Source organism: Ursus arctos, unplaced genomic scaffold (assembly GCF_023065955.2).
Source record: "Ursus arctos isolate Adak ecotype North America unplaced genomic scaffold, UrsArc2.0 scaffold_25, whole genome shotgun sequence".
NCBI classification, from domain to species: domain Eukaryota; kingdom Metazoa; phylum Chordata; class Mammalia; order Carnivora; family Ursidae; genus Ursus; species Ursus arctos.
The window spans coordinates 18,263,211-18,290,936 of record NW_026622930.1 but is presented as its reverse complement, the minus strand read 5'-3'; the positions used below and the strand labels follow the sequence as shown (position 1 = coordinate 18,290,936).

Sequence of the window (27,726 nt, the reverse complement as noted above, 5' to 3'; positions counted from 1 at the left end):
AATGTGTTTGACTGTCGCGAGTCAATAAGGCACTTTGCACTGATACCCCCAAGTGGGTACTATATGACTTGCGGGTCCAAAAATAAGACATTTTGTTTTAATCTGAAGACATTTGAATTTAGGATTAAACTTCTGAAATCTCCTCTTAAATGTGTATTCACTGAACTTAGATTTTATAAGTTTAATTTTGCCTTTCTTTTATGTCTCTTAGAGTTCTTAAATAATACATAAAATTATGGGGTTTGTGTTATTTATTACAGATTTTTATACTTGGTTTATAGTTTCGTAATGTAGCAAGAAATGTAAACTCAAACTGTACCTAGTACGGACACACTCACGTGCTCTTATCCAGAAAATGATAATGCCATCCCTTCTCTATTCAGTAGTACTAATTGCCTGGCAAACTGGTGTATGCCCTGTGGTAGGCAGGTTATCCCTCCCTCAGGAGCTTTGTGACTTACCACATCTGTGTTGACAGGCTTTTCCTAAGATAATGTCATATCACGGTGTTTTAGTATTACCTGCCAGACAGAATTATCCTTCCTTGACAGTAATTTGTCTTTCAGAATTTCAGTGTCTCCTGCTTTAAAATCCCTTTCATCTGCCATCATATCCATATTGGTCCTTTAATTAGATTTTTCTGAAGTTTGAACAATATTTTAGCTTATGTATCAAAGAGACATTGAAATTAGCCCCCTCCTTCTCTTCCCATCCTTTCCTATTCGCTTTCCTGAAGCTGAGTAGAAGTTCTTCGATTACTTTATTCACCATCGGAGTAGTCTGACATGTAGATCTGTAGAAGGCATGGACATTGTCTGGTATTTCTCATTATCATGATTTTATTAGTAGGAAGGCTTCCCCTTCCGTGGTCTTCCTAATAGTCAAAAACTTGCATTTATTAATCTTAGAAAGGAAAAACAAAGTGTAGATTGTCACGAAGACTTAACATATCATTCAGGACAAAAACTATGAGTTTCAAGAGAAAGACACAGAAGACTTAAAGTACCTGCCATACCTTGGAGACTTTGCCAGAAAAGACATGACAAAAGATAGCACCGGACTTATTCCAGCCAAGGAGCAATCAAAATCCCTGTTTTAGTGCAGAACCATATACTAGACAAAAACTATACATGATTTTTTATTCTCCTGTGCTTACTTTGTGCAAATGGGAAGTGTAGCCAACTTTCAACTGGTCTAGGGTTCACAAAGCTTTCCTGGTGGAAACCTGTCCTGTTCCACAAAAGACAAACATAATTAGGTAGCTTTATGCAAGACGATGGAAAGATACCAGATAGTCAAGAGAAATAGGGTTTATTTAAAACCTAGTCAAGATGCTGTAAGTCACATGTACACTGAAGACCTAATGTTGGGCAGGGGAAGAATGCACATACCCCCCCCCCCCAATCCATTTCTTTTTTCTGGTTGTAAAGATAGTTTTAAACTTAAAAAGACCAAAATAACATAGAGTAGTGTGAATTGGATAAAGGTCTATTTCATCCTGACCCTGTCTATACTGGCAATGGTTTATGTGTGCCAATGAAGCCATTTAGAGAAATACACTCTGCTGATTATGGAGGAATAACGCTAAATCTACTTAAAAAGTTTGAGTCACATAATAGAAAACATTGCAACACTTAGAAAGAGTATCTATGTGACCTTTGACAAGTCACTTCCTATAACTGGTCTATGATCATCAAGATCCCTTCCAATTCAAAACCTACAACAAGTCTCAGACAATGCTAGTTGATATGTGGTTCCAGAACCAGTAACATCAGCATCAGTTGAAATGCAAATTCTTAGACTCCATTTCAGATTTACAGAAGCAGAGTCTCTGGGGGTGGGAGGTTGGTTTTGACAAGCTCTCCTGGTGATTCTTATGAAAACTCAAGGTAAGAAGCACTGCTCTGAGACATTTTAGCAACAGTTGGAAATAAGTAGACCGCACAAACAGGTAGGCTGCAGGGAACAACAGGAAGTTCTGGAAGAAGATAGGGTTTCTCTCTGGGTATAGAAGCAACCCTTGGACAAAGTGAGAATGCATTTCTGGTTGTGGTAGAACACATTTTGGCTCCATCTAGACAGCAGTGAATGGTGGTGGTTGTCCATGATGAGGAATTCTTTTTCTTTGTCTTGTAAAAATAGTGGTGTCACTAGAGTGCAGTCTCACTCTGATTCCAGAACCAACAAAGGTGGAAAGCCTTGCTAATAAAAAAGCCTTGGCAAACAATACCTGCTTGCATGCTCACGGTGCACTTTTCCCTCTGTGGCACTCTGGAGGCTGGTGCTGCTGCCATGAACTTGCTCCGGTGTCTGGTCTCCAAATGCACAAAAGCCCATTTTCTTTATGACACCCACAATCACAGTACAGACTATAACACTGCCAATCTTCTAGCCCTGACACAGGCCCCTGCAAAGAAAAGACCCTATGATGATAGCAAGAATCACTTTGCTATCACACAAAGAGAACTCATGATTCAAACAAGACTTTCCCTTGGCACTTACAATATCAGCTTTACTGTACCTGTGGCCATATAAAACAAAGCAATGGAGAGAGAAGGGAATCAACAGGAAAACATACCAGGAGCAAAATAAAAAGATGATGACCTCCATAAGGCAAAGGAATGGCACTACCCAGGAAAGGGGATCTGATGGCCAGGAAGGCCATTCAGCACAGCTGAAACCAAGGAGAAGGCCCGCAGTCATGCTACCCAACACTTCTTATCACGTTCTTATAGAAACAGTTTACTCCATCAGCGGTTCAAGAGTTGAACTCTAGCAGGAAAAAAAGGAATAACCTCTGAAATCTTGAAGGTGGCTAGAGTATCAAAGCATTACTGCCACAGAAAGCCCACACTAAATCCTTATTGAATACGGGAATAAATGAGTAAATGAACCAATGAAGTAACAAATGACAGCTTGTGCAATTGAGCTTTTTCAAATACAAAATGCAATACAGAGGAAGGAGCTTTGATCCCAGTTATTCAAGTAAGGCAACCACTATTATTTTCCCAGTTGATTGTTTGGAGAAAAAGGGAACTTTGAGAAGAACTATTGGCACACAAACAGATTAAATGTTCAAATGGGAAGGTGGCATATCATTGTTGTAAAGAGCTCAGGCTTTGGTGCCACACCACTTGTGTTTAAATCCTGACTGTGCCATTTGGTAGACAGATATTTTAACCTCAGTAAGTCTGTAAAGGGGGAAAAATGTCCCCATCCCATGGAAGTGATTTGTAGATCAGTTAAGCAAATGGATATCCATAATTTGATGTAATACTTTGTAAGAGCTCACTTTGTTATTAACCCGTTATTATTAACACTGTAATTATTAAACACTATATGTTACTAAGTAATTTTAGAATGATACACTTGTCTGAGAGAGAGGACAAACACTGCTTGTTTCTCTTTTACCTAATGTTTCAATGGTTGACCAGAAAAAAAGGAGAGACTTTTAAGGAAAGGAGACAGCTTGGTCAGACCCTGTTGCCCATATGACAATGAGCACTAAATATTTTAGGAGTTAAGACTCCAGCAATGCTGAAACCCATGACTTTCAACAAAAATGAAGTTTATTCCCAGACACCAAAAATCTTCTCCTCTACACACACGCACATGAAAATTATTTATTATGTCTTGGCTAAGAAAAAGGAGTCAGGAGATGAAAGTCACAATCAGAGAATATAGAGTGTTCAGATTAAAGAGAAAATGCATATCACAAAATGCATATCCTCCAGTGTACCCCAGAGCATATGAAAGATAGGGCTTTTGGACTGAGCACTTAGTCACAAAAGGGAAGGGAAGAAGGGAGGGAGGGCAGGAAAGAAAGAGAAAGAAAAGAAAGAAAGAAAGAAAGAAAGAAAGAAAGAAAGAAAGAAAGAAAGAAAGAAAGAAAGAAAGAAAGAAAGAAAGAAAAAGAATGTAGGGAAGAAAATAAGAAAAATTCTGGCCTGAAGAGTAAATAATGCTGAGTTTCCAGAGTTAGCAAGAGAGAAGCAATCTCTTCCTAACAATACTATTGATAAAAACAAGGTACTTAAGGGAACTTTTAATTAAGTATGTAAGCAAAGGCTTAAAACATTTTTTTTTTCTGAAGAAAAGTAATCAGGGCTCTGACACAAAGACGTGACATTCCAGAACAGTAGTGTGGGAGACAGAGTAGGAAAAAGAAAAGGGTATCAGAGATTGAACAGAGGAGAAAACTAGACTCAAACCAGCAGATTTTAAAAGTCTATTATTTCATGAGAAATAAAATTTGGAATTATTGTCAGAATAGTTTTACATACCCGGGTTTTATGTAGAAGTATGGCTATGACACTGTGTAATAATTACAAAATAACTCTGGGGTGCTCTTTCCTTGATGTGGATTCCTCCATTTTTTTAAAACCAATTTTTAGTTATGTGAACTATTGCATCAAAGAAACCTTCCAAACAATGCCATAGGTGTATATCTGGTAGGGTAATTCTTTCTGGAAAATTAGAGACAAGGGTGAGCTGACTAGAGAAGGTAGAATACACTAGAAGGGATCCTTAGACAATACTCTCTTAAGCTTATTACTTACTACATATTATGCTCTTCATGGAGACTTTCAACTATTGACCACAATTAACATGCTCTTTTGTTCATAGACCTCCAATTCTGTGGCTTAGAAATAGTCCTAATATCAGGACTTGGGCTTCCTGATGCTGAGAACTATACCCTAACTACTCTCTCAGGGTATGTTTCAGAAATTAATGTTACTAGTTGAGAGAGCACCTAATATTTTCTGAAATGAACTTGTGCCAAACTTTATGCTTCCTATGAACTAGTAGTACTTAATTCTTTTTTTTTTTTTTAAGATTTTATTTATTTATTTGACAGAGGGAAACAGCCAGAGAGAGAGGGAACACAAGCAGGGGGAGTGGGAGAGGAAGAAGCAGGCTCATAGCGGAAGAGCCTGATGTGGGGCTCGATTCCAGAATGCCGGGATCATGCCCTGAGCCGAAGGCAGACGCTTAACGACTATGCCACCCAGGCGCCCCAGTAGTACTTAATTCTGAAAAACCCCTCATGATTTAGGTATTTTTAGTGTCCCTTATAACTGATAAAGAAACTGAGGCAAGGGGTGCCTGGGTGGCTCAGGGGGATGGGCATCTGACTCTGGTGAAAATAAAAATACAATGTATACACATTTTTACTCTGGACCAATCCTTTCCACATTGCAGCTTCATTAGCTGCTCAAATGCTTCCTGATGAGCTCCTTTTTCATGTTTTTTTTAAAAATAATTTTACCCTTTATTTTTTTTCCTCCTGGATTATCATATTTAATGTGGTAACACTGGAACATTTTTATTTCATGTTTACAAAAGAGAAGTACTCTGATGAATAATTAAATCTAGGATGAGAAATTTTTAGACTTGCCTTAGATGAAGCACTGTTGTGCTGTTTTACTTTACTTTTTAAAGGGTATATGTAGAGATATCAGCCTTCCTTCCTCAAATCCTATTAAGATGAGATAAATCAAAGGCAAGTGACAAGTCTCCATCTTGTCCCTCACACGAATTCTGTTTAGAGAACACCAGATCTCCGGTGATGGGTAGTAAGGAGGGCACGTACTGCATGGTGCACTAGGTGTTATACACAACTAATGAATCATCAAACTTTACCCCCCCAAAATTAAATTAAATTAAATTTGAAAAAAAGAATTTATAGCTACACACACACACACACACACACACACACACACACACAAACACACACACAAAACACCAGATCTATTCTTTGCAAGATTATTTAAGGAGGGAATCCACCCAAAAACATGTAATTGAATTATCAGTATTTGGAACAAAAGGTAACTGACTATGTTTCCAGAGCCCTTGTTATGTGACAAAGAGAAACTTACTTTATATTCTATCTAATGATACAATGTTCTAATGCATTTTTCCAACAAGTTACATTGAAAATGGTGGTAATTCAGTAGCTAGGGTCATATTTGTATTTGTCTTACAAATGCCCAGCTTTGGGTCATACTGATAATAATAGCTAATATTAACTGAGTTCCCTTTTTATGCCAGCTTTTCTGTGCTAATTCCTTAATAAGAGTTATCTCCTTAAACCCCCCAACCCTGTGAAACAGGTGGTAATATTATCCTCATCTTATTGATTAGGATATTGTCTAAAGTCATAACAGATAATAAGTGGCAGAACTTGTACAAGATACAGTCCTAGGTGGAAAAAACATTCTGAACCCCTATAAAATGGGACAAGAGTGACAAAATCTACAGAGGACCCTGAATTAAGCTGACATACCTCTTTCCATTTTTCGATTGATTAGCCCCAATCCCAATAAGTACATAAAAATAATTATATTTTTTAAAATCATGATTTAAGAAATTGCCCTTTGGAAAAATATAAGTTGTAAAAGGTAAACACATGCAAGCAGCTTTGTCTTTAAAGAACTAATGTGAGCTCCCTCTATAGTGATTCTCACCTCAGCTGCCTTTGGGAACTCCTGGAAAGCTTTAAAAAATATTGATGCCTGAGTCCCTTGCTGGAGACCACGACTGAACAACCTGGGTTACAGCCTGAGTATCAGGGTATTTATTTATTTATTTATTTATTTATTTATAAAGGTTTTATTTATTTATTTGAGAGAGAGAAAGCATAACCTGGGGAGTAGCAGGCAGAGGGAGAAGCAGGCTCGCTCCTGAGCAGGGAGCCCGATGCGGGGCTCGATGTGGGGCTCAATGCGGGGCTTGATCCCAGGACCCTGGAATCATGACCTGAGCCGAAGGCAGACATTTAACAACTGAGCCACCCAGGTGCCCCAGAATGTTTTAAAGCTCCCTAGTTGCTGGGGGGGGGGGATCAAAAAACAAACAAAAAACCCACTGTCACTATGTGCAGCATTTGTAGGGTAAGCCTTAATGCAGCTGCTCCCGGCAGTCTTTGTGTCTGAACACCATTCAAATTGATCCTGGCAGCTTTTCTAGCTAGTATATATGAACGACTCCTAAAAATACATTACTTTAAACAGACATCTATCCCAGCTTCTCACTGGAATGCAGAACTAGAAAAGTAAGTTTTATGTGTTCCCAGAAGAGGGTGAGAAAGACGGAAGTTGTAACATATATGGAGATACAAGAAAGTTTCTTAAAATTTCAATAAGAACAACAGTAACAATAATAATGAGTAAAGTGGAATATATATCCTCAAAGACCAACATTTCAGAAGACTGCTTTGCTTCTCAGTGTCTGGGGATAATTCTGCAGTAATTCCTGTCCCCAGCCCCAGTTCCCTAGCGCCAAATTCTCCTAGCAATCGGCATTCTCCTGAGAAAAGCAAACATACCCATGCATTAAGCCTTTAGTCCGTTGAGGTTCCCAGAAAGCAAATCAGTCCACATAGTAGATTAGAAATAGAAAAAGAAAAGTAAGGGGTGGTGACTTTTGGTGGTGGCAGGAATAGCAGCCTGATGATTTAAGAATGTGTGAGTGGCTGCTGGCGACAGGGATTGGCCGTGAGCTTTGAGCTCCTCTGGGTTTGTTGGCTGTGGGAGTCCTAATTATGAGCATAATAGATAAACTCATCCTGGCCACAACAAGCTACTTAATCTGGTTCTGCTAATAATAGCCAATTAAGTTTGCATTATGAAATGAATTCTAGAATTGAAGGTAGGTGGACTTTTAATTATGTATTGTTTGAAAACATTAAAGATTTTGAATCAAAGGCTTGAAACATTATCTTTGGTATGTGGTAATAGTTCTGATCACACCAAAATTGTCTGCTGTACCTAAAATAGCAAATCAATGATAAATGGAGTCAAATTGTTATGTAACTTGGATTTGGGAGATTAGCATTATGTGTTTGTATTATTTCTTCCTCTAGACGTTCCATTAATTCTGGTTAATTTTAATCAATATGCCAAATGGCCTTTTATCTCTATTTTTTTCCCCAAAACTGATTCTAACTACCTAACATTTGTTTGAATTTGGATTTAATAAATGCCTTCTCCTCAACCCCTACAGCTAAGCTTTTGAACTAGTGGGTTGGTAATGAAGATATATAAAGAGAAAGAGGGAAGAGGAACATTGGAATCACATATATTAGGTCTGCAGTGTCTAAGATGTCTGCAGTGCTTTGATTTCATTCTAGCTGCCTGTGGAAGTAGAGATGAATAAATAGCAAACAACTTAAATCAGAGTCTAAGATCCTAGGAGAAAGAGCCTCAGTTTTGCTGTGGACCCCTTACTATAAACACAATTTCCAACTAACAGAAGTAAAAGAACAACTGCTTTCTAAATTCACCTGTTGGAATCCCTCTCCTTACTTATTTGTGTTTGTTTGTTTGTTTGTTGGCTTTGTTCTGTTTTATTAGGTTCTATTTTTAGAGGCATATAGAGAAGAGTCAAGTGTGTTTTCTTGTAGACGTGTAATAGAATTTTTGTCGGGCAGATAGATTTAGGTGTGAACCAGAGTATCAGCCCACAGCACTGATTCTCATACTCGCATGATCAGAATCTCCTGGAGAGCCTGTCAAGACAAGGAATACTGCTCTTCATTCCCACCATTTCTCATTCAGTATTCTTCGGGGAGTACCCAAGAATTTATATTTCTAACAAATTCCTAGGTGATGTTGACGCTGCTGGGCCAGGGACCATACTTTGCACCACGGATCTATTAGCACTAATCAAACAGTGCAGAGTATAACACACAAAGACATGGCCAATTTAGTCAGGACCTAAATAAAGTCTCATTGGATTCACTCTAAAAATATGACTCCACATGAAAAAGAAGCATGTTTACGGCTTCCCTCATCCACCACATCAGATTTTGTAACTTCCCCAGGAACCAGGCTGCACAAGAGAATGTATTCTACGCTAGTACCCAATTTCCATCCTTCTGTCTAAATTTCATTGACCTTGATGGTAATCATATACTTTATGCTCCCACTTTTCCTTTATTATTATTATTACTAATATTATAGCTGCACCGTCATGAGGAATAACCAAGGTAACGTTTTTTATTAGGGTCTAGAAGGTAAGCTTAGTGTTAGTGACCATGCATCTGTTCCTAAATGTCTAAATCTCAGGGTCACTGGATCAAATGAGACTCATCCTCTAACCCCAAAGGTGGTATTGGTAACCCCAATGTTGGGCATAACAAACTTTTATCATAGTTCTTAAAACCGCGTTTTGAAAGAAATCCCAGATTCCTGAACGAAGTTTTTGCAGACCCAGAGGTACAAATGATCCGAAAGGCCAGGGCTTGCTTAATAGGAGTCCAGACCAGGAATGCAGAGCCATAAATCCTTATGCCCCTGACAGCAACAGGATCATTGAGGAAGTTAGAGCTGATACATTAAACACCCAAGCAAAATGACGACACAACCCTTCATCTGGGGCAGATGGATACCCGGGTTTCTATGACTTTTTTAAAAAAAGATTTTATTTATTTATTTGAGAGAGATAGAGAGAGAGAGAGCATGGGGGGGGAAGGGTCAGAGGGACAAGCAGACTCTCTGCTGAGCAGGGAACCCGATGCGGGACTGGATCCTGGGACTCCAGGATCATGATCTGAGCTGAAGGCAGACACTTAACCAACTGAGCCACCCAGGTGCCCCGTGGGGTTCTATGACTTTTATCACTTTAATCAATCAATCAAATCTGTTTCAGATATGTATGCACTCCTCATACATATAGATGTGAAATGCCTGGCCAGTCCATTCTTACTTTACTTTTAGAAAATTTCTCTAGCAAATGTTTCCTACCTGTGCCAGCCATATGTTACTGGAAGGAGGTCTTCGTAGAACTTGGTGCTTCTGGAGATAGTAACCCCAAATGATGGATCATGGAGATTATGTAAAGTTAGAGAAGGAAGAGTCTGTAGAGATGAGCTAATCTAATTTTGTCATTTTACAGATGAATACATTTAGGTGGAGATGAGAGGAAGTCACGTGGCCTGTTAGTGACAGATGATACAGCAGTGTTGAATTGTGCTTCTCTGCATGGTACACTTTCTCTTACTCAATACACCTTCTTAAGGAATTCAGTTCTTCTAGAAGATGCCCGTCCAGATTAGCATTATTTTAAAGTCTGCAAATTGAAAATGGATCTATTGTTTTGTATATTGCATTGTGTATTATGGTTCTATTTCCCAGAGGAACAGATCCAACAGGATATATAGATACAGAGGTATAGATATAGATGTCTATATGGAGGGGTTTGTTTTAAGGAATTAGCCCACATGATTGTAGTGGCTGGCAAGTCCAAAATCTTTAGGGCAGACCTGAAGATTGGAAATTGAGAGAAGACTTGATATTGCAGTCTTGACTCTGAAACCTGTAGTGCAAGCCAGCAGCCTGGAAACTCAGGCCAGGTTTATAATTTGCAGTCTTGAAGCAGAATTGCTTCTGTATCCGGAAACCTCAATTTTTGCCCTTAAGACCTTCAATTGACTGGATGAGTTCCACCCACATTATAGAGGGCATTCTGCTTCACCGTAAGTTTACTGATTATAAATCTAGTCACATCTGCATTTACTTTCACAGCAACATCTAGACTATTACTTGACCCAACACCTGGGCATGACAGCCTAGCCAAGTGTGCACATAATATTAACCATCACCTGTTGGTTTATTTGTGATTCCTAAACACATGTTTCATTCAATTATCTACAAGACCAGAAAATCAGGTCTAAAGTAGTCTCCCCTTACCCACAGAGGATACATCCAAGAATCCCAGTGGATGTTTAAATCCACAGATAGTACCAAACTCCATATACACTGTTTTTCCTATACATACGTACCTATGATAAAGTTTAATTGATAAATTATACATTATAAGAAATTAGCAACAATAATTAATAATAAAATAGAGTAATTATAACAACATAGTGTAATAAAAGTTATGTGAATGTGGTCTCTCTCTCTCTCTCAAAATATCTTAGTGTACCGTACTCATCCTTCTTGTGATGATGTGAGATGATAAAATGCCTACGCGATGAGATGAAGTGAGACATATATGCATTGTGACATAGTGTTAGGCTACTATTGTCTTTCTGATGTATTGTCAGAAGGAGGAACATCTGCTTCCAGATGGCCCATGAAGAAAGTGAAACCACAGGTAAGTGGGGGCTACTGTACTTAGAAAGCACCAAGTTGACGCTACATCAAAAACTAAGGATGTACTGTATGGTGACTAACATAACATAATAAAAAATTAAAAAAAAAAAAAAAAAAAAGAAGAAAAGAAAGCACCAAGTTGAAAATTGCGTGAGTTAAACAAAGTTTCCCAGTGTGGCCTTAGCTGGTGTTGTACTCTCCATCAATGTGTTTCCTCTCTTTACTAATTTGCACCAATCCGAGTGAAGATAAGGGCTTGGTTAATTACCATTCTAAAGCTTCCATTCATATAAGGGGTCTTGATAGGGACAGTGGGGCTATCTAAATATTTTGGCATGTAAAAATACTTTATAAAGTATAAAATTTTCATCATTCATTTTTAGATGATCTTCGGGGGATGAAGTATTATCTAAGCATTTCTTTTTTCTATCAGAAAGGCAACTAAAAGTTGATTCTTCAGACTTAAGGAGAAATTGACATTTGTCATCTGAGACCACAATAGAAGTCTAAAATGCTGGGCTTTTTCTCTGTAAGTTATGAAGAATATTACCTCAGCCTATGCTTATATTAAGATATGCTTTAAAAGGAAAGCGGTGCTAAAGTATTTTTGATGTTTGCACGGGCTCATGCATGTAGAGATTATTGTCACCTGTAGAGTTCTTGCCTTCCCTGGTATCCCCTTCCCATCGCTTCCTGACACTACCCCAACTGTCCCTCCACCCCCACTGCTTCCTTCAGAATTTACAACCATGAACTCTATGGGAATAGCATGCAATCTAGAAATTATGGAGAAATTGTTCCATCTATTCAATGGGAGCCTATTAAACATTTAAAGAATGTTAAAGAACATTTTCTCAAGTAAACTTTCTAGTAATGATTGGTTTACTAGAGCTCACCAGTTTCTTTCTTATAAAAAAAACCTCAAATGTCTCTTCTAAATTCAGAAATCGTTACTGTTCTTTGGTTTAAAAATGTATGTAGATATAACCATACAAAAATCAATGTTTATTTCACTATATTGACATTTTGGGCTGGGGAGGGGGGAAGGTGCATATTAGGAAATACATGTTAGTTCTGGAAATTATAGTCATAATTTACTCTAAGTTTAACACATTCAATACTAGATTTTAACTTTCCAGAATTTTAATTTTTTAATCACCCCAAATTTAGAATACAGGTTTTTGGGTTTGTTTTTTGTTTGTTTGTTGCTTTATTTTTAAAGTCTAACCAGACTGACCTGAAATGTTGAAATCTCACACTTCAGTCTTAGCACCTACTATCTCATTGCTTAGAAAATGCCTCCTTGTTGCTGAAACACTGTATCAAGTGTCATGACCGCGATAGGGACACCAATGACTGTACTTGCTACTAAATCTCATCTTACTTACTCCCTGACAGTATTCTGTTTGCTCAATTGCAGGATCTCATTGGGAAAGATGGGACATGCTAGGCACCGCTGTGTCCCGCACTTGCTCAACAGTGAAACCTCAGAAAAGTCTTAAGAAGTTGAGAGAAAGAGCATCCTTTTATAGATTAAGAACTGAGTGTTAAATTATGTAAAGAACCCAGGGCCTGGCAGTTTGTAATATGCAAACACAAGATTTAAACAGCTTACTAGCTAGCTGTTTATATTTATTCATCCACTTAGAGCTCTGTCAGCACTAAATAAACTGTTCTATTTATCTGTTTATCCACAACTCCAAGTGCAGCCCATGGCACATAATAATTACTTGATGAATCTTGAGTGATCGAATGAATGAATGAATAAAGCTTTTTTTTTTTACCTGATTTCAAGTCTTTCACAGTAAATTTATAGAGATTTACAAAGTGCTAAACCTCAAACAGATAAGAACGTTTATTTCCAGTTCCCCTATCCATCTTATTTCAAGGTTTCCTCTAGGGGTTCGTAGTTTTTTTTTACCTTTGACACCAGGTTAACACATAATTATCTTCTTATTGTGAAAAAATGGAAAGGTTATCATGACATTTGATGGAAAAAGTCAACTGAAATAATACATTCTGTGAAATACAACTGTCAGAGAGAAATCCAACACCGTTCTTTTATTTCTCTTTCAAACATATATACATTTAGTTACAGATAATTAACATTTATAAAAGCCATAAAAGCTCACCTGAAACCTTTGGCAGGTAATTAGTTGGATGAATTGATTAACGTGCATCTTAATCACTTATAATAGAGTGGCTTTGTGTGTGTACGTGTACCTGTTTTGCAACCCTGTGCAGAAAAACCGTCACAAGTTTAACGTTATGTCAGTCCAACTTCTCAAAGAAAACCATAAAATCTTCCATAATTAAGACTCATTGCATAAACATCTTTTCAAACATAGTAAATTCGGGACATAAAATCTGAAGGCCTATGTGCTATTCGAATTCCAAGTTAATAGGGAGCATAAAATGATTGTACCCAAGAGCAAATACGTTAGATGATGCTACCAAAAATTAAGTGATATGTTACTTACCTTGTGTCATTTCCAGTGAGAATTTAAGAACCTATTATGTTTATATTCTATGGACTATAGAAGGCATATTTAAGAATCTATTATGCTTATATGCTACGGACTACTGAAGGCAGTTAAGATTATTTTTGAAAGTGGTTTAAGAAAAAAATTCTTTGAAAATTCTTGAACTTCGTTTTGGGCCTTTCCAGATATTTTCCTAGAACTTAAAAATATTTGAAGACTCCTTATAGATGAGTATATATAAAGTATTTCATGGGAAGCTAATTATTGAGCAGATTTTTAGGAAGCTAACATCAGGACATTCATAAAAATATTTTTAAAACCTGGCCCAAATGTTTTATTAAATCATTAATTAATGAGGGAAATACTAAGATGTCATAGCTGCTTCAGAGGGGAACCCAAAGAGCACAATTATATAGGCAGACAGAAATTGTGAGAGTGAATTTATGATTATATCCACAATTACGTCAATATCTATAGGACAATAATCGACAAATTCCATCAGACAGAATTCTTGCATTTCTTTGCATTGGAATTATCTGCATTATTATCAGATTCCTATGACTTGCAGAGTTGTAAATAGCTCAAAGACAACAAAAGATAAAATACGCCATATGGCAAGCTTGACAGGATAGGACAGTCCATGATGTTTTTGCCCATTTCAAAATCTTTTACAATATGCCCTGGTACTTGAACAACATATCTTGGGAAAGTTTTTTTTTTTTTGGTAAACTATTAGTTGAGTCTCTGTGGGACATGGGGTGTCAGCTGTTATTAAGGCTGTAAAGAAGGCAATGAGGGTACTTTGCATGAGACAGGAGAAAGACTATGTCTGGCATCTGAAACAGAGTGTATGAGGTAGAAAGAAGGGGGGGAGTGTAAATGGGGGAAGGTCGTAAGCTCAATGGGCACCCCCTCACCAACTTTTCTGATGTCTGAGTTTCAACACACGAAGTAATGGCGATGCTTCATGTGATTGGATTTGTAGAAAGAACTGGTAAAAGAAGATTCCCTAGTTGTGGTGTTGTGGGAGAGGGTCAGTATGGGAGAGCTCAGAGACAGAGGAACAGAGAGAACTTTGAGGGAAGGACTGCCAAAATCTGGAGGAAGTGTAAGGTTTACGAAGGGCATTGTGGAATCAGAGCTGTGAGGTAATCCTGCTGATATCCAAAGGATCAGAGAGGTGTCAGTTTACATTTGGATTAGACATAAAATGTTATGATCCATACGTATCACAAAAGTTATTTGAGTGATAAAAGCACGCATGCTTTTTATAGTTTTGAAGGGGTTGCATGGAAAGCAGCTCCTTTATTTTTTGTAGGTGGTTTGTTTGGTACACACGAGGCCCTCAGTGAATGCGAATGTTCTCGCTGGCATCTCCATTTTCTACCTTGAAGCTTTCACTGTGACAATTTCAGGGCCCTTGAAACGCCCTACCTTCTCCTCTCTGCTTATCCAGAATCTTTCAATCAAATTCTGGAAGCACCATGGAAGCCACCTTGGTGGATATTAATCTTTCATTCGTCTGAAGACTTGTTGCCTTTAGAACAGTACATCTAACGGTACCGTTGTGCTTGTCCTAGTTAGACCATAAGCTCCTAGAAGGCACAGAAGTACATGTAATATTATTTTCATTCTTCAGTAATATTTGTTCATTTAGGGGGTGTGCGTCCTAATTAATGGACTCTAAAGGAAATGATAGTCATGGTTAAACAAATATGGTTTCCTTAATCATTAATATGGCAAAATAAAGAGTTTGTTTCCATGAATTTGCATCATAATCAGGTTAACATTTATTAAACTTATTTGTTATGTGATGCTTATATACTAGACATTGTCATATTCATTATCTCACTTGATTCTGTTTCTTTCCCTGGAAGTACAAGTTTCAAGAGGTGAAAATAGATGAAAAGTTAAAATAGTCTTTAAGGGGTCATGCAGTTGTTGAGTGCCAGTGTCAGAAGTAGTAACACCTCTGATTTCTGTTCCCTCCCAGCTATGTTTGGATTAAGGTTAAATAAATCAGCGGCAATCTCCGGGCAGGGTGGATTGTGTATCTACCAGACAATCAGCCACCATAATAGACACCTTTGTATCTTTCTATGTCCTTCCTTTTTATTCAATATGCCTCTTTCTTTTCCCTTCACCCACAAGATAATGTGAGTGAAAACAAAAGCAGGATTCTAATGATAAACTCTATATTTGACCTTAAACAGATCAATTATCTTGTGTGGTGTTATCTGGAGAGTCTCAGCATCCTTAGCTGGATCAGGATGTTGTTGATAAAACATACCTCAGGAGTGTGTTAATAATCAACAGATGCATAGAAATCCAATGCATTATTTTTATTTTCTCATTTTCACTTTCCTTTCTCCTTTGCTGCTGTTTATGGCTGGGTCTTCCAATGCCACTGAAGTGGATTACCTAACTCTCTGCTGACACTTAGGATTTAAATAGTTTAGATGATGATCTAAATTAGCCTTTGGACTGTCTCCATCCCTAGAAAGTGTTGAGTGTCTCCTCTAATTGTTGCATTTCACAGGATGTATTCTTTGAGTTGACTTCTTCCATCGATTGTCATGATAACCTTCTCATTCTTCACAATGAGGAGATAATTATGTGTTAACCTGGTGTCTTAGGTAAAATGCTGCCAACTTTTAGACAGAAGCTTGCTATAGGATGTAGAGGAAACTGAAAATTAATGTTCTTATCAGTTTGAGGTTTAACACTTTGTAGATCTTCAAGAAGTTACCTTGAAAAGGCAGAAGGATTCAAAGCACTGAACCAAAGTCACTTCAAACGCAGATATTTGAATTTATTTTTTAAAACAGAAACCGGTTTATTTACACAGAAGCATTTTGCCTATAGTGAGTAGTTGTTTTGATACATCTATCAAATCATGTAAGCCATTGTTCTAAAATTCAAAACAAATCAGGGCAGTAGACCCATAACCTATGACGTAAGTCCAATCTGAGTCTGATCGCTGGCCCTGCCGACTGTAAGCCCTGTGGTTGGGGAAAAGTTAGCTTAACCTTTTGGGCCTCAGTTTGCTCATCTGTAAAAATGAATAACACCATTAACTATTAGATTTCAGCTCTAAATTCCCAGGCTGCAACAGAGCAGGTTTTCCATGCCCTCAACTGTGAGTAGTTTGACATCTGAGGTTGTCAAAGCCAGAGCTTTGAAATCTCAGTCTGTGTGACTTCACCCTCACTTGGGGTGAGTGTTCCTTCTTCTTCAAACGTCCCTTGGGTTCCTCATCTACCCTCTGCTTGACAAATTTTCTTTTCTTTTCTTTCTTATTCTAATTACCTTTTTGTTCTCCTTGGAATGCTATTCTACCCCCACATTAAGGCTCCTTTTTTTTAGTTAACGCTTTCCTCTATTATTATCTAAAGGAGTTCAAATTCTTGCTCTCTGTAAGCATATTTGTGTATATGTGTGTTTGACTCTAAGAAATGTCCTTTTGCTTTATATTGTTGATGCCCAAATATACAAATCTACTCAAAATATTTCTTTTGATCTCTTAAAGCAGTGGTAGATTCTTTACAAAGTATGGTGAGTGTATTAGTTTTCTATCGATGCATGACAAATTACCAAAAATTTAGTAGCATAAAACAACAGATATATATATATTATCTTACTACCTCTATGAGTCAGAAATCCAGGCATAGTTTGGCTGGGTTCCCTACAAGGCTGCAATCAAGGTGTCTGCCAAGACCGGATTCTCATCTGAAGTTTTCCTAGATCATGTGAGAATAATCTGCTTCCAAGTTCATGTGGTCACTGGCAGAATTCAGTTTTTTGTAGGCCGCTGGATTGAGAGCCTAAGTTTCTTTCTGGTGGTGGGCCAGAAGCCACCCTCAGCGCCTTACCACCTGGTCCTATCTACAGGGTTGCTCACAATGTGACAACTTGCTTCTTTAAGACCAGGAATGGAGACCATCTCCTAGCAAGACAGAGGTTAGTCTTATGTAACATAATCCTGTCAGCCTAATCTCACACATCCAGTTACCTTGACCATATTCTATTGGTAAGAAGCAAGTCACAGATCTTGCCCACACTCAAGGGGAAGGTATTATAAAAGAATACCAGGAAGCTAGAGTCTGTCCACCACAGTGAATAAAAGTAGGACATCTCAACAGTTAAAGGTTATTCACCATATTTATTTTTCATCGATCAGTGAAGGCCAGATTATTGATACTCTTGTAAATTGCATGAAATAGCATGAACTATATTAAAAAGACAATGACATGCCATTCAAGGTGTTAAGTAGCAAGATATCAACATGGCCTGCATCTTAGGGGGATTGCTGATTACTACCTGAAGAAGAAGTTGGAGGAGGACAAGACTGGCAATAGAAAAATCAGTTATGATGCCCATCAAACCATATAAAAGGCAGTGTCACATCGGATTAGGGAGTGGTTACATAACTGACAAACAGCGGGTGGAGGTGAGATGCTGTTCTGAAAATAGAATTGACAGAGCTTAGTAAAGTAAAAAGAATTTTGAAAATGACTTACCTAGAATGGAAGTTGATGATGCTCATTTACTGAGATTGAAATCACTAAAAGGGGTTTGGGTTAGTTCCCAATGGGGCAAGACATCACCCCATAGAAGGGTAAGTGAAGGCTTGGGATTCAAAGTAAGAAGAGAATAAGGTTGAACATGTCCCCAGACTAACATTGGCATTGAGATGAGTGAAGGGAACAGAAAGTCAGGAAAGGGGGTGAAAAGGGCCAGCCAGAAGGAGAAAGAAATCTTACAATATGAAACCAATAGATGATAGTCTTTTGAGGAGCGAATGCCACAATTGTTTACTATGACTGAGATATAAGCAAGATAAGAAATGCAGAATCCATTGTTTTATCAATAAAGACATTTTAGGTAGACTTCATTAGTGCAGACGTTGCTTGTCTTACAGTTCGAAGGACCTTCTGAAGTTGTTTATAAGTTCAAAAACCTAATATTGCAAATTAGTTCCTACAAGTACTGTCTATTTTCTTCTACTTATGGTGAAATTTCACTGTAGGACAATTCCTTCCAGCATTGAATCCTGAAGAAATTCGATCTGCATCGACACCTTGAGAAGTTGTAAATGCTGCACAGCATTTTAGGAAACAGCACAGTTGAAACACAAATTATTTGTTCCTCTGGAGATTTATTGGACATCGAAACTGCCATTTGTCCTATAGTGACAAGTACAAGTCTAGCATTTCTCTCTGAATTCTCTTGGAAGCTTTTATTTAAGCAATTACAATTGCAGCATAAGGCATTTCTGGAGATTAATGACTGCCTGGGAGGGGTTGCTCTCTGGTCCATTAACTCCAACCAGTCATTAATTTATACGAAAGATCCCGCATGAAAGTTATTATTACTAATATGAGCTGAAAATAAAAGAAACGTACAGTAGGTGTATCGATTTCACCCTCTCCCTCAGGATGATGCAAAGTCATTTCATTTGTACGAGGATCTTCTAGAAAAATGAGGTCCCTGCATATAAGCCAATCACTTGGCTTAGTGCTATTCTTAGCAATCTAGTTTTGCCTACACTGAAAGAGTGAACATAAAAGGGAAATAGGAGAGCAGGATTCCCCAGACCTAATCCAAGCATCTTGATCCTACCAATATGTGTTAATATTGACTATCATTACTGTTAAACAGAGTAGATTAAAAAAAAAAAAACACACATCGCTCTAGTTTATACTAAGATCTGTCCTAAATTTGTCAGAAATATTTCTGTAAGATGCGTATTGTGGTTTTATCTTTTAAGAAATATAAACTATTGGGGCACCTGGGTGGCACAGCGGTTAAGCGTCTGCCTTCGGCTCAGGGCGTGATCCCGGCGTTATGGGATCGAGCCCCACATCAGGCTCCTCTGCTATGAGCCTGCTTCTTCCTCTCCCACTCCCCCTGCTTGTGTTCCCTCTCTCGCTGGCTGTCTCTCTCTCTGTCGAATAAATAAATAAAATCTTTAAAAATATATATATAAACTATTTACTTAATAGTAAATTTACTTAATTTAGTTACTTACTTAAATACTAAATCCTAAATTTATCTATGAGTGTTAAAAATAACTTCTTGTCCCAAATATTTAAGTGCTTTTTAAAATGTTTTCCAAATGCTTATTGCTAAAAATCATCATGAAAAAGTGCTTCTAAAAAGCAGACTATAATAATCAAATTTTATCCTTTAAATAGATCTTGAATATTTTTTGGACTACCAAGTATTTTAATTTATGGGATAAAACTCATAGACAAAAAAATTATATGATCTCTTATACATGTTGGGGGGGAGAGTAAAGAAGGCTATTATAGCCTATCTTTTCTAAATATGCCATGATATATTTCAAAAACATTCAACTTTCATCTTTCATCTCATAAAATATTTTATGCTTTCAACCTTCTCTTTACAAAAATTACCATTAAGCTAAATATGTTAGATGTCAGGACACTCATTTTTAGCACTACATGCTCTTATCTTTTACACAGAAAAGGTTGATTATGAGACCTTGGAGATATGTGTGTGTGCTTGCATATACATACACATGTATGCACATTTATGCAACCGTGTGCAATTAACTCCAAAATGCCCAGCATACACAAGCTACAGATTCACTGAAATCATATTAAGCTTTCCACCACAGTCTTCATTTTATACATAACTTATACTTCAAGTCACATTTGCACTGATTTATTACGAGTCAGATAACCAAAAAAAAACATATGTTTAATAATTTGTTAGACAATATGAAGTTAATTTTAATAACTGTATAACTTGAATTTGATACTTTCAATAATCTATCTTTAAAAATATGCTCTATATATTTTTAAAAAATGCTTATTAACATGTTCATTTCAATTAAAATACAGAATAAGTTGTTCTCTAATAGAAAGTGAGTCGGATTCATCTGATCAATTTAACAAGAGAGATTTCCTTAGACCTATAGTTAATAAAACAATTATTCTCATACATGAAACAACTTAAATCTGGAACTTCAAAGTATTGACAGATGTATTTGAAACATGTGATAAGATAAAAGTATTTTGTTAAAATATATCATGATGATAAAAGTCTATTGAGATTAATGTTTAGATTTTCTAAACCCTTTCTGATTATATAAGATTAAATGAGGTGCCCAGAGTAAAAAAGTCACAGATGTGGTTAAATAGCCATTTGATAAGATCTTGTTAAGCATTTTTGATAGAATTTGCAGAATCTTAGAAAAGGAATGCCATTACTAACTTGGTAACAAATGATTTTGCAAATAATAAGGCTTTCAATTTTCTCTCCAAATTATTAAAGGAGACTCTCACCAATTGTCTCTCAAAAGATCATTACAAAGAGTTGTGATCATAAATCATACTCATTTTGGCTTATAACTTGGAAAAAATTTAAAAATTGATTGGCATTGCTATAACAAAACTCATTCAATTTGGATTCATTGATTTCCATCAATAACTATTCTTAGTATTTATATCTATAAAAGTAAAGAACAATCTCATTCTAAAAATAAATAAGAGACAACCTGGGGACATATTAATCTATAAAATAGGAAATAAAGATATGGTAAATAAGATTAAAGGGGAAATAAAAACTGCACAAGGTTACTTGAAAAGAGTAACGAAATAGATAACCTCCAAAAGAATTGATCACAGAAATACAAATAAGTCCAAATAAAAATAATCACAGACAAAAAATTGGACACGGTGATAAATTGGGCCTAGATGCTTATATTTAGCCAAAATTTTATACAAGTGTGATGATATAATATAAAAGCCTCATGCATATAACTTTAGATGACGCAAAGGTTAAAGATGGACATAATTGCAGATAGCCAAGATTAAAATGTAATAGGTATTCTCTATATAAGTTTATGCCAACAATCTTGAAAACCTACATGAAAGGATAAGAAATTTTAGAAAATGTAACTGACCAAAAGTGATTAAAAAATAAGATGCATCAATAGTAGTAGATATAAGAAATTAAAGGTATAATTAAAAATCTCCCCACAAAGACAACACCCATCCAGAGGTTTTTACAGGACAGTGCTAACAAGTTTCAAAAAGCTAAAAAGACATACAATGCTCATGTATGGAAAGAGTTAATAGAATTAATTTAATAAAGAAAACACCGAATAAATTCATCAAGTGTGTTCATACTGATCTTAAATGTCATCATAATTTCAATAAAAATCTCAAATTTGTGGAATTTTTCAAAATTAATTTAGAATTTATGTGGAAGTCCCAAGGCCTCAGTATAGTCCAGTTACCTCTATGGGGGAAATAATTATAAAGCATAAAAAGAGATATTTGTCCTATTTCTAGTGCTATTTATTACTAAGCAATTATTGACATAGGGATACACAAAGTGATGAATATTAGGATAGAATTAAAAGCCCAGAAACAAACGTAACACATTTATGGAACGTTGATTTATGCGGGAAGAGACAATGTCAGATCAGTGGGGAAAAGGAAGTCTATTCTACAATTTGAGCTAACAAAACATCATTTTCATATGAAAATCCAAACAAAAATGATTTCTATCTTAAAACAGACACAGGTATCAACTGTAAGCATATTACCAGTTAAATGTCAAAAGCAAAATGTTTTAACATTTAGGAAAATACAGGGGCGCCTGGGTGGCGCAGTCATTAAGCCTCTGCCTTCAGCTCAGGGCGTGATCCCGGTGTTCTGGGATCGAGCCCCACATCAGGCCCCTTTGCTAGGAGCCTGCTTCTTCCTCTCCCACTCCCCCTGCTTGTGTTCCTTCTCTCGCTGGCTGTCTCTCTCTGTCGAATAAATAAATAAAATCTTTAAAAAAAAATTTAGGAAAATACAGATAAATATACCTTCTATTTTTGGGGTAAGGAAAACAATCTTAACACAAAGGACTAAAATACAAGCGGAAAGATAAACTTGACAGTATTAAGGCATAAACCTTATATCCATCAAAAGACCCTTAAAATAACTAAAAATATACGCTATAAATTGAGAGAACATATTTATATAACATATATAACTAAGAAAAGGTTAATATCAAGGAGCAATATTCAGCAAACTATTACAGAAAAGTTATGGGCAAAAGTATAAATCCACATTTCACAAGGAGAAAACACAAATGACCAATAGAACAATGATGAGATGTTCAATCTTGATAGTAATCAGGAAAATGAAAATCAAGATCATAGTAAGATATTATTTTATTATTACTCAACTGGCGCTAGCAAATATTAAATCTGAATATGAAGGTTGGAGAAAATGCAAATCAACAGACTCTCTTAAGATAGCATGTAGAAGCGTAAATTAGTACAACGTGTTTTGGATAAGTATTTGACATCATGTAAAGTTCTATAATCACATGCTTTACAAACTCGCATCTCTACTCCTGAAAGAAACTTTTGCAAGGTGCTTTTCAGGATACTTGTTCAAGAAAGTTACAAGAATAATACAAAATATGAAAATAACACACCTGCCATTGGTAATATAATGAATAACAAACTGTGATAATATTAAATCAATGGTTTTCAACCTCTAGTGATTTTGTGCCCAAGGAATGTTTGGCAACATCTGGAGACATTTTCGTTTGTCACAACCGGAGGGGATGCTACTAACATCTAGTGAGCAGAAGCCAAGGATGCTGTTCAACATTCTACTTTGCTACAGGACAGCTCCCCATAGCCAAGAATTATCCAGTCCAAAATATCAATTGTTCTGCCAATGTTGAGAAGCCCTGCATTAAAGCAATGAAATATACAGTCAAGACAATAAACGAACTACAATGAACTATACCTACATACCATGATATGGATGAATCATGACAATGTAATATGGAATGGCAGAACTGTAGACCCAAAGGTTATTTATAATATGTTCATCTTTTTTGATACATTTTAAAACATCAAAAACTAAATAATACATGTGTAGGTGTGAGTAATATATTCATGCAAAAACTATATTAAACAAAGCAGGAGCACTCTGAACGTAATAAAAAAAATGTATCATTTGGGAAGGGCAGAGAGATCGGATGGGAACACAGAGGTAGATGTAAGCAATTTGCAAAGGTTGAACCTCTCATTATCAGTGATGAACTCACAGGTACTTATGGAAGAGACAGAAAGCCACCCTGGACCTATTATGAGAGTATGTTATGAACAAGGATCGTGACTCATTCTAATTTTCATTGTATTTTATTAATATCCTCCCACTTTCACAATAAATTCATACATTTATTCACTCTCTGCTTAACATCAAAATACGGAAACACTGACATCAAGAGCACTTTGTTAGCTTGGAAACAAAATAAACATTAGTGAGATGTTCAAGCCTCAAATTATTTTTCTATCATTTGTCTTCTCTTTGTATATAAATTGTTTTTGGAAATGAACTAGTTAGTAGGCTGACTAGCTAGTATGTACAGATAATGTCTATTGTGTTTTTATTTTATTGAGTCAGTCAGTTAGTTAGGAGGGAGCTGTGACTTTCCTTACAAGCAGAATTGGAAACTAAAGGTCTGGAAGTTAATTGATTTTTCCTCCCTACAGATACTCCTTTGGTCCAGCAACAGTTGGTGGAAAGACCGTAATTTCTCCACTCAGTTGCTTTTGCCCATTTGTCAAAAACCAAGTGAGCATACTGGTGTGAGTTTATGGTTTTCTTTAATAATACTCATAATCATTTAAAAGATATTAAAATTATGTTGACATATGGTTTGACACCAAACTAAACTTAAAGTGTGTCAGGTAAGTTAGTCTACTAGAATTTGCAAAGCAAAATTTCTGCCTAAAGTATAACCATACAATTCATTAAATACACGCCCCAGTCTTGGGTGAACAAAAATTCAGCCTGAATTAAACAGGTTGTTTGATTACTGTCCACAAGCACAGACAGTTGTCCATTGCTAACACCCTTGGGACAATTCAGAATTCATTTTATTTACTGAATGGCACCCAAAGTATTATTGTATATTTATTCTTTTCAAACACCTAAACACGATGAAATTTTCAAAATGAGTCTAGAAGTAGGGCATATGATGCCCTGACTTTACTAAATTCCAACTTTGATTTGATTTTGCAGTGAGGGTGGAGGGGTGGGATGGGTAAAATCTAGGAACAGTTACTAAATACTAAAACTACCCAGACCAGAAGTGCCAAGTGAATTTGTGTATGCTCCAGATGTAGAAACAACAATAAAGACACAAGCGCATCAGGAATGAGACAGGAAGCATTTTCTTTTTGCAATAGAATAAGAGGTCTCTAATGCTGGAGTACTTTCAGAGGCCACATCTTCGTGTTCCCTTTTATTAAAAGGTAGAGAGAGTTACGTGCATTACAATATTTTATTAAATTCACATAATGACAATTCTGACAGAGCCAGGATCAGAAAAGAGTGGCACCTAGCCTCTTTCATTTATGATTCAACAGCTAAAATATTTCAGGGATTGTGGCCTTGAGATAACAACCTTGCTATTTTCTCTATGTTAAGCATCCACACCATAAACCTGTTCTTTCTTAATATTTGTAGGTTATGATTTTTTTTGCTTTCTATTGAAAAGATAAACATGCTTTTTAGTCAAAACTTACATGAAGATCTTTCAAAATATATTTTAATAGGAAATAAAAATTACTCCACGCTAAGCAGTTTTTCACAGTGACTTGGAGAAAACAATTTTGGACTATCACAGACATGGAGTCATGTTTTCATAAAATTTATTTATGCTCGAAATAGGATTCTGTCACTCAATCCATTTATTCTACTCTTAGATTCCCTTCCCCCAGTAAACATTGGAAAGGCAACATATAACTGAGTTTTTAACATTGAGTTCAACTTTGATTATGATAGAAAAACCAGTGCAAAACTGGGATGAGAAGGCTGTTAGGGGGAGCTCTGCTCTGATATTTTCAGTAAGCACAGGGATTTTTACATTTGTGAATTATTGTGGTCATGTTGCCAAGGGCGGCATCTTTTAATAAGGTAAGCGCAGATTGTGGGTTACAGGAAGGAAGGAAGACTTCAGCTCTCACTGGGAACTTTCTAGCATTTCATCAAAGGCAAGGTTGTCTGTGGATATATCTCCATACATGGAGATGTTCAAGCACGGGCTGGAAAAATCACATATTTGCCAGAATTAAAGGAAATTCTGAGACCTTTTGACTTCCTACTGCAATTTATTTTCCTTCCCCAGGAGAAACAGATGGGATTACAAAACTGTTGTCTGCTACACTTAAACAAAGCACATAATCTTCATGCACCTACGGAGGTTAGAAGAGTATCTACTAATGAACTATCTACAAACTTTCTATGAATTGGCCTTCTTTGGTTAGAACTCAAACTTGACTTTTGTTGTGGCTTTGCTCTTGCTGTTCAACAGTGGGGAGTGATGTCGCCAGGGAGCCGAATCAGGTAAGAGAGTTTTGACTGACTACAACTCTGGTTGTACAAATTCTTCTCTATGGAACAAAATCTGTAGTCGGGAGGTCTCCGCACAAATCCAAAATGACAGTTCCCATGGGGTTTTGGTTTAGGCTTCTGGCAAAATCTTCAATGCCCACCTGTCTAGATCCAAATCATCCTTCAGTTCCATAGCTACTCAAAGTCAAAGAAATTTGTCCCAGGCTGAGGTCTGCCTGCAGACCTTAAATTTTGGTGATGAGCTAGTGTGCCTTCCCAGTCTGGGCTGTGCTGACTCATAAACAATGTGCCTTTCCTCTAAGAAAGAAAATGGCTATTACCTAAGCATAACGACAAAAGGACAAACCCCCTTCACGAGAGAAATACCTGGCCACCTTGGGTTTCTCAGACTGTGGAAGTCCTTAAGATTCTTTGGTTTCTAAACTGCGTTTGTTTCCTATTGCTGCTGTAACAAATCACCCCGAGTTTAGTAGCTTAGAACAACGCATTTATTCTCATAGAGTGCTGGAGGTCAAAAGTCTAAAATGACCCCAAAGGGTTGCCTCCCTTTTAGAGGTTCCAGAGGAGAATCCTATTCCTCGCCTTTTCTAGCTTCTGGAGGACGACTCCCTTGTTTACCTCATAGCATCCCTTCTCCACCTTCCAACCCAGCAGTCTGGCATCTTTTCTCCTCACTGACCTCTGTCCAGCTTCTCTAAGACTCTGACTCATCTGTTTCCTTCTTCTAAGGACTCTTGTGATTACATCGGGTCCACCCACCCACATAATCCAGGATCATCTCTCCCTCTCAGGATCTTTAACTAATACACAACTGCAAAATCCCCTTTACCACGCAAAGTTAGGTAACCATATTAATAAATCTTCTTTTCTTTTTTTGGAAAGATTTATTTTAGAGAGAATGAGAGAGAGCATGGTGTACGGGGGAGGCTGGGGAAAGGGGTAGAGGAAGAAAGAGAGTCTCAAGCAGACTCATGCTGAGCAAGGAGGCTCATGTGGGGCTCAACTCATGACTCTGAGATCAAGACCTGAGTTGAAACCAAGAGCTGGATGCTTAACCAACTGCACCATCCAGGTAGCCCAATAAGTTTTCTTTTCAGTACTGAGCTATAGTCAATGCAAACTAAGAGGTGCTAGCAACATTATTTGATTACGTGTGGGTAAGACCTTGTTAAGGTGTAAAACACGTGTCCAATGAAACTGAATTTCTCATAAGAAAATAAAATATTAGTGACTCTAAATATAGTACTGCCTGTACTTTCTAAAACCTGGAAAACCCTTTATGGGAATATAAATAATCCATTTGGGGAAGGAGCACGGCATGGAGGAAAAGGATTCTGACTCTAAGAAGGAACTCTAGGTAAAGTCACTGAACGCAAAGAACTGCAAAGAGACGTGGAAAACAAGAATTTCATGGTGAAGATGCCATATTGCAATGGACTTTAGGGTGCTATGAAGCTATTTATCTGTAAAAGTGTGATGAGAAAGGGAGAAAATGTGCTAGAAAAAAAATTAAGTTTAAATAAAATTCAGCAAGGAGGCAAATTGTGCATGCCAAGTTGTGCCCCTTTAGCATTTTATGCAAACTTTCCTGTGCTTTCAAGTTATATGGTCTTCTGTAGAAAGTATTGCTATTAATGTGCTAATTTTAAACCATGACAAACACATAGACATAAATGAGAGTAGTGTGGCCCCTATAAGGGAATTTCTGCATAATGCTTATATTACACTTTTAATTTT

General features: G+C 36.9%; 1 long non-coding RNA gene across 1 annotated transcript; it reads left to right on the top strand.

Annotated features, from left to right (window-relative positions):
• The first annotated feature begins 7,561 nt into the window (after window positions 1–7,561).
• LOC130544835 (uncharacterized) lies at window positions 7,562–12,851 on the top strand. Its single transcript, XR_008961488.1, has 5 exons — window positions 7,562–7,650; window positions 9,898–9,986; window positions 10,925–11,100; window positions 11,533–11,628; window positions 12,520–12,851. It is a non-coding gene; the product is annotated as an uncharacterized LOC130544835 (long non-coding RNA).
• Window positions 12,852–27,726: the final 14,875 nt, after the last annotated feature.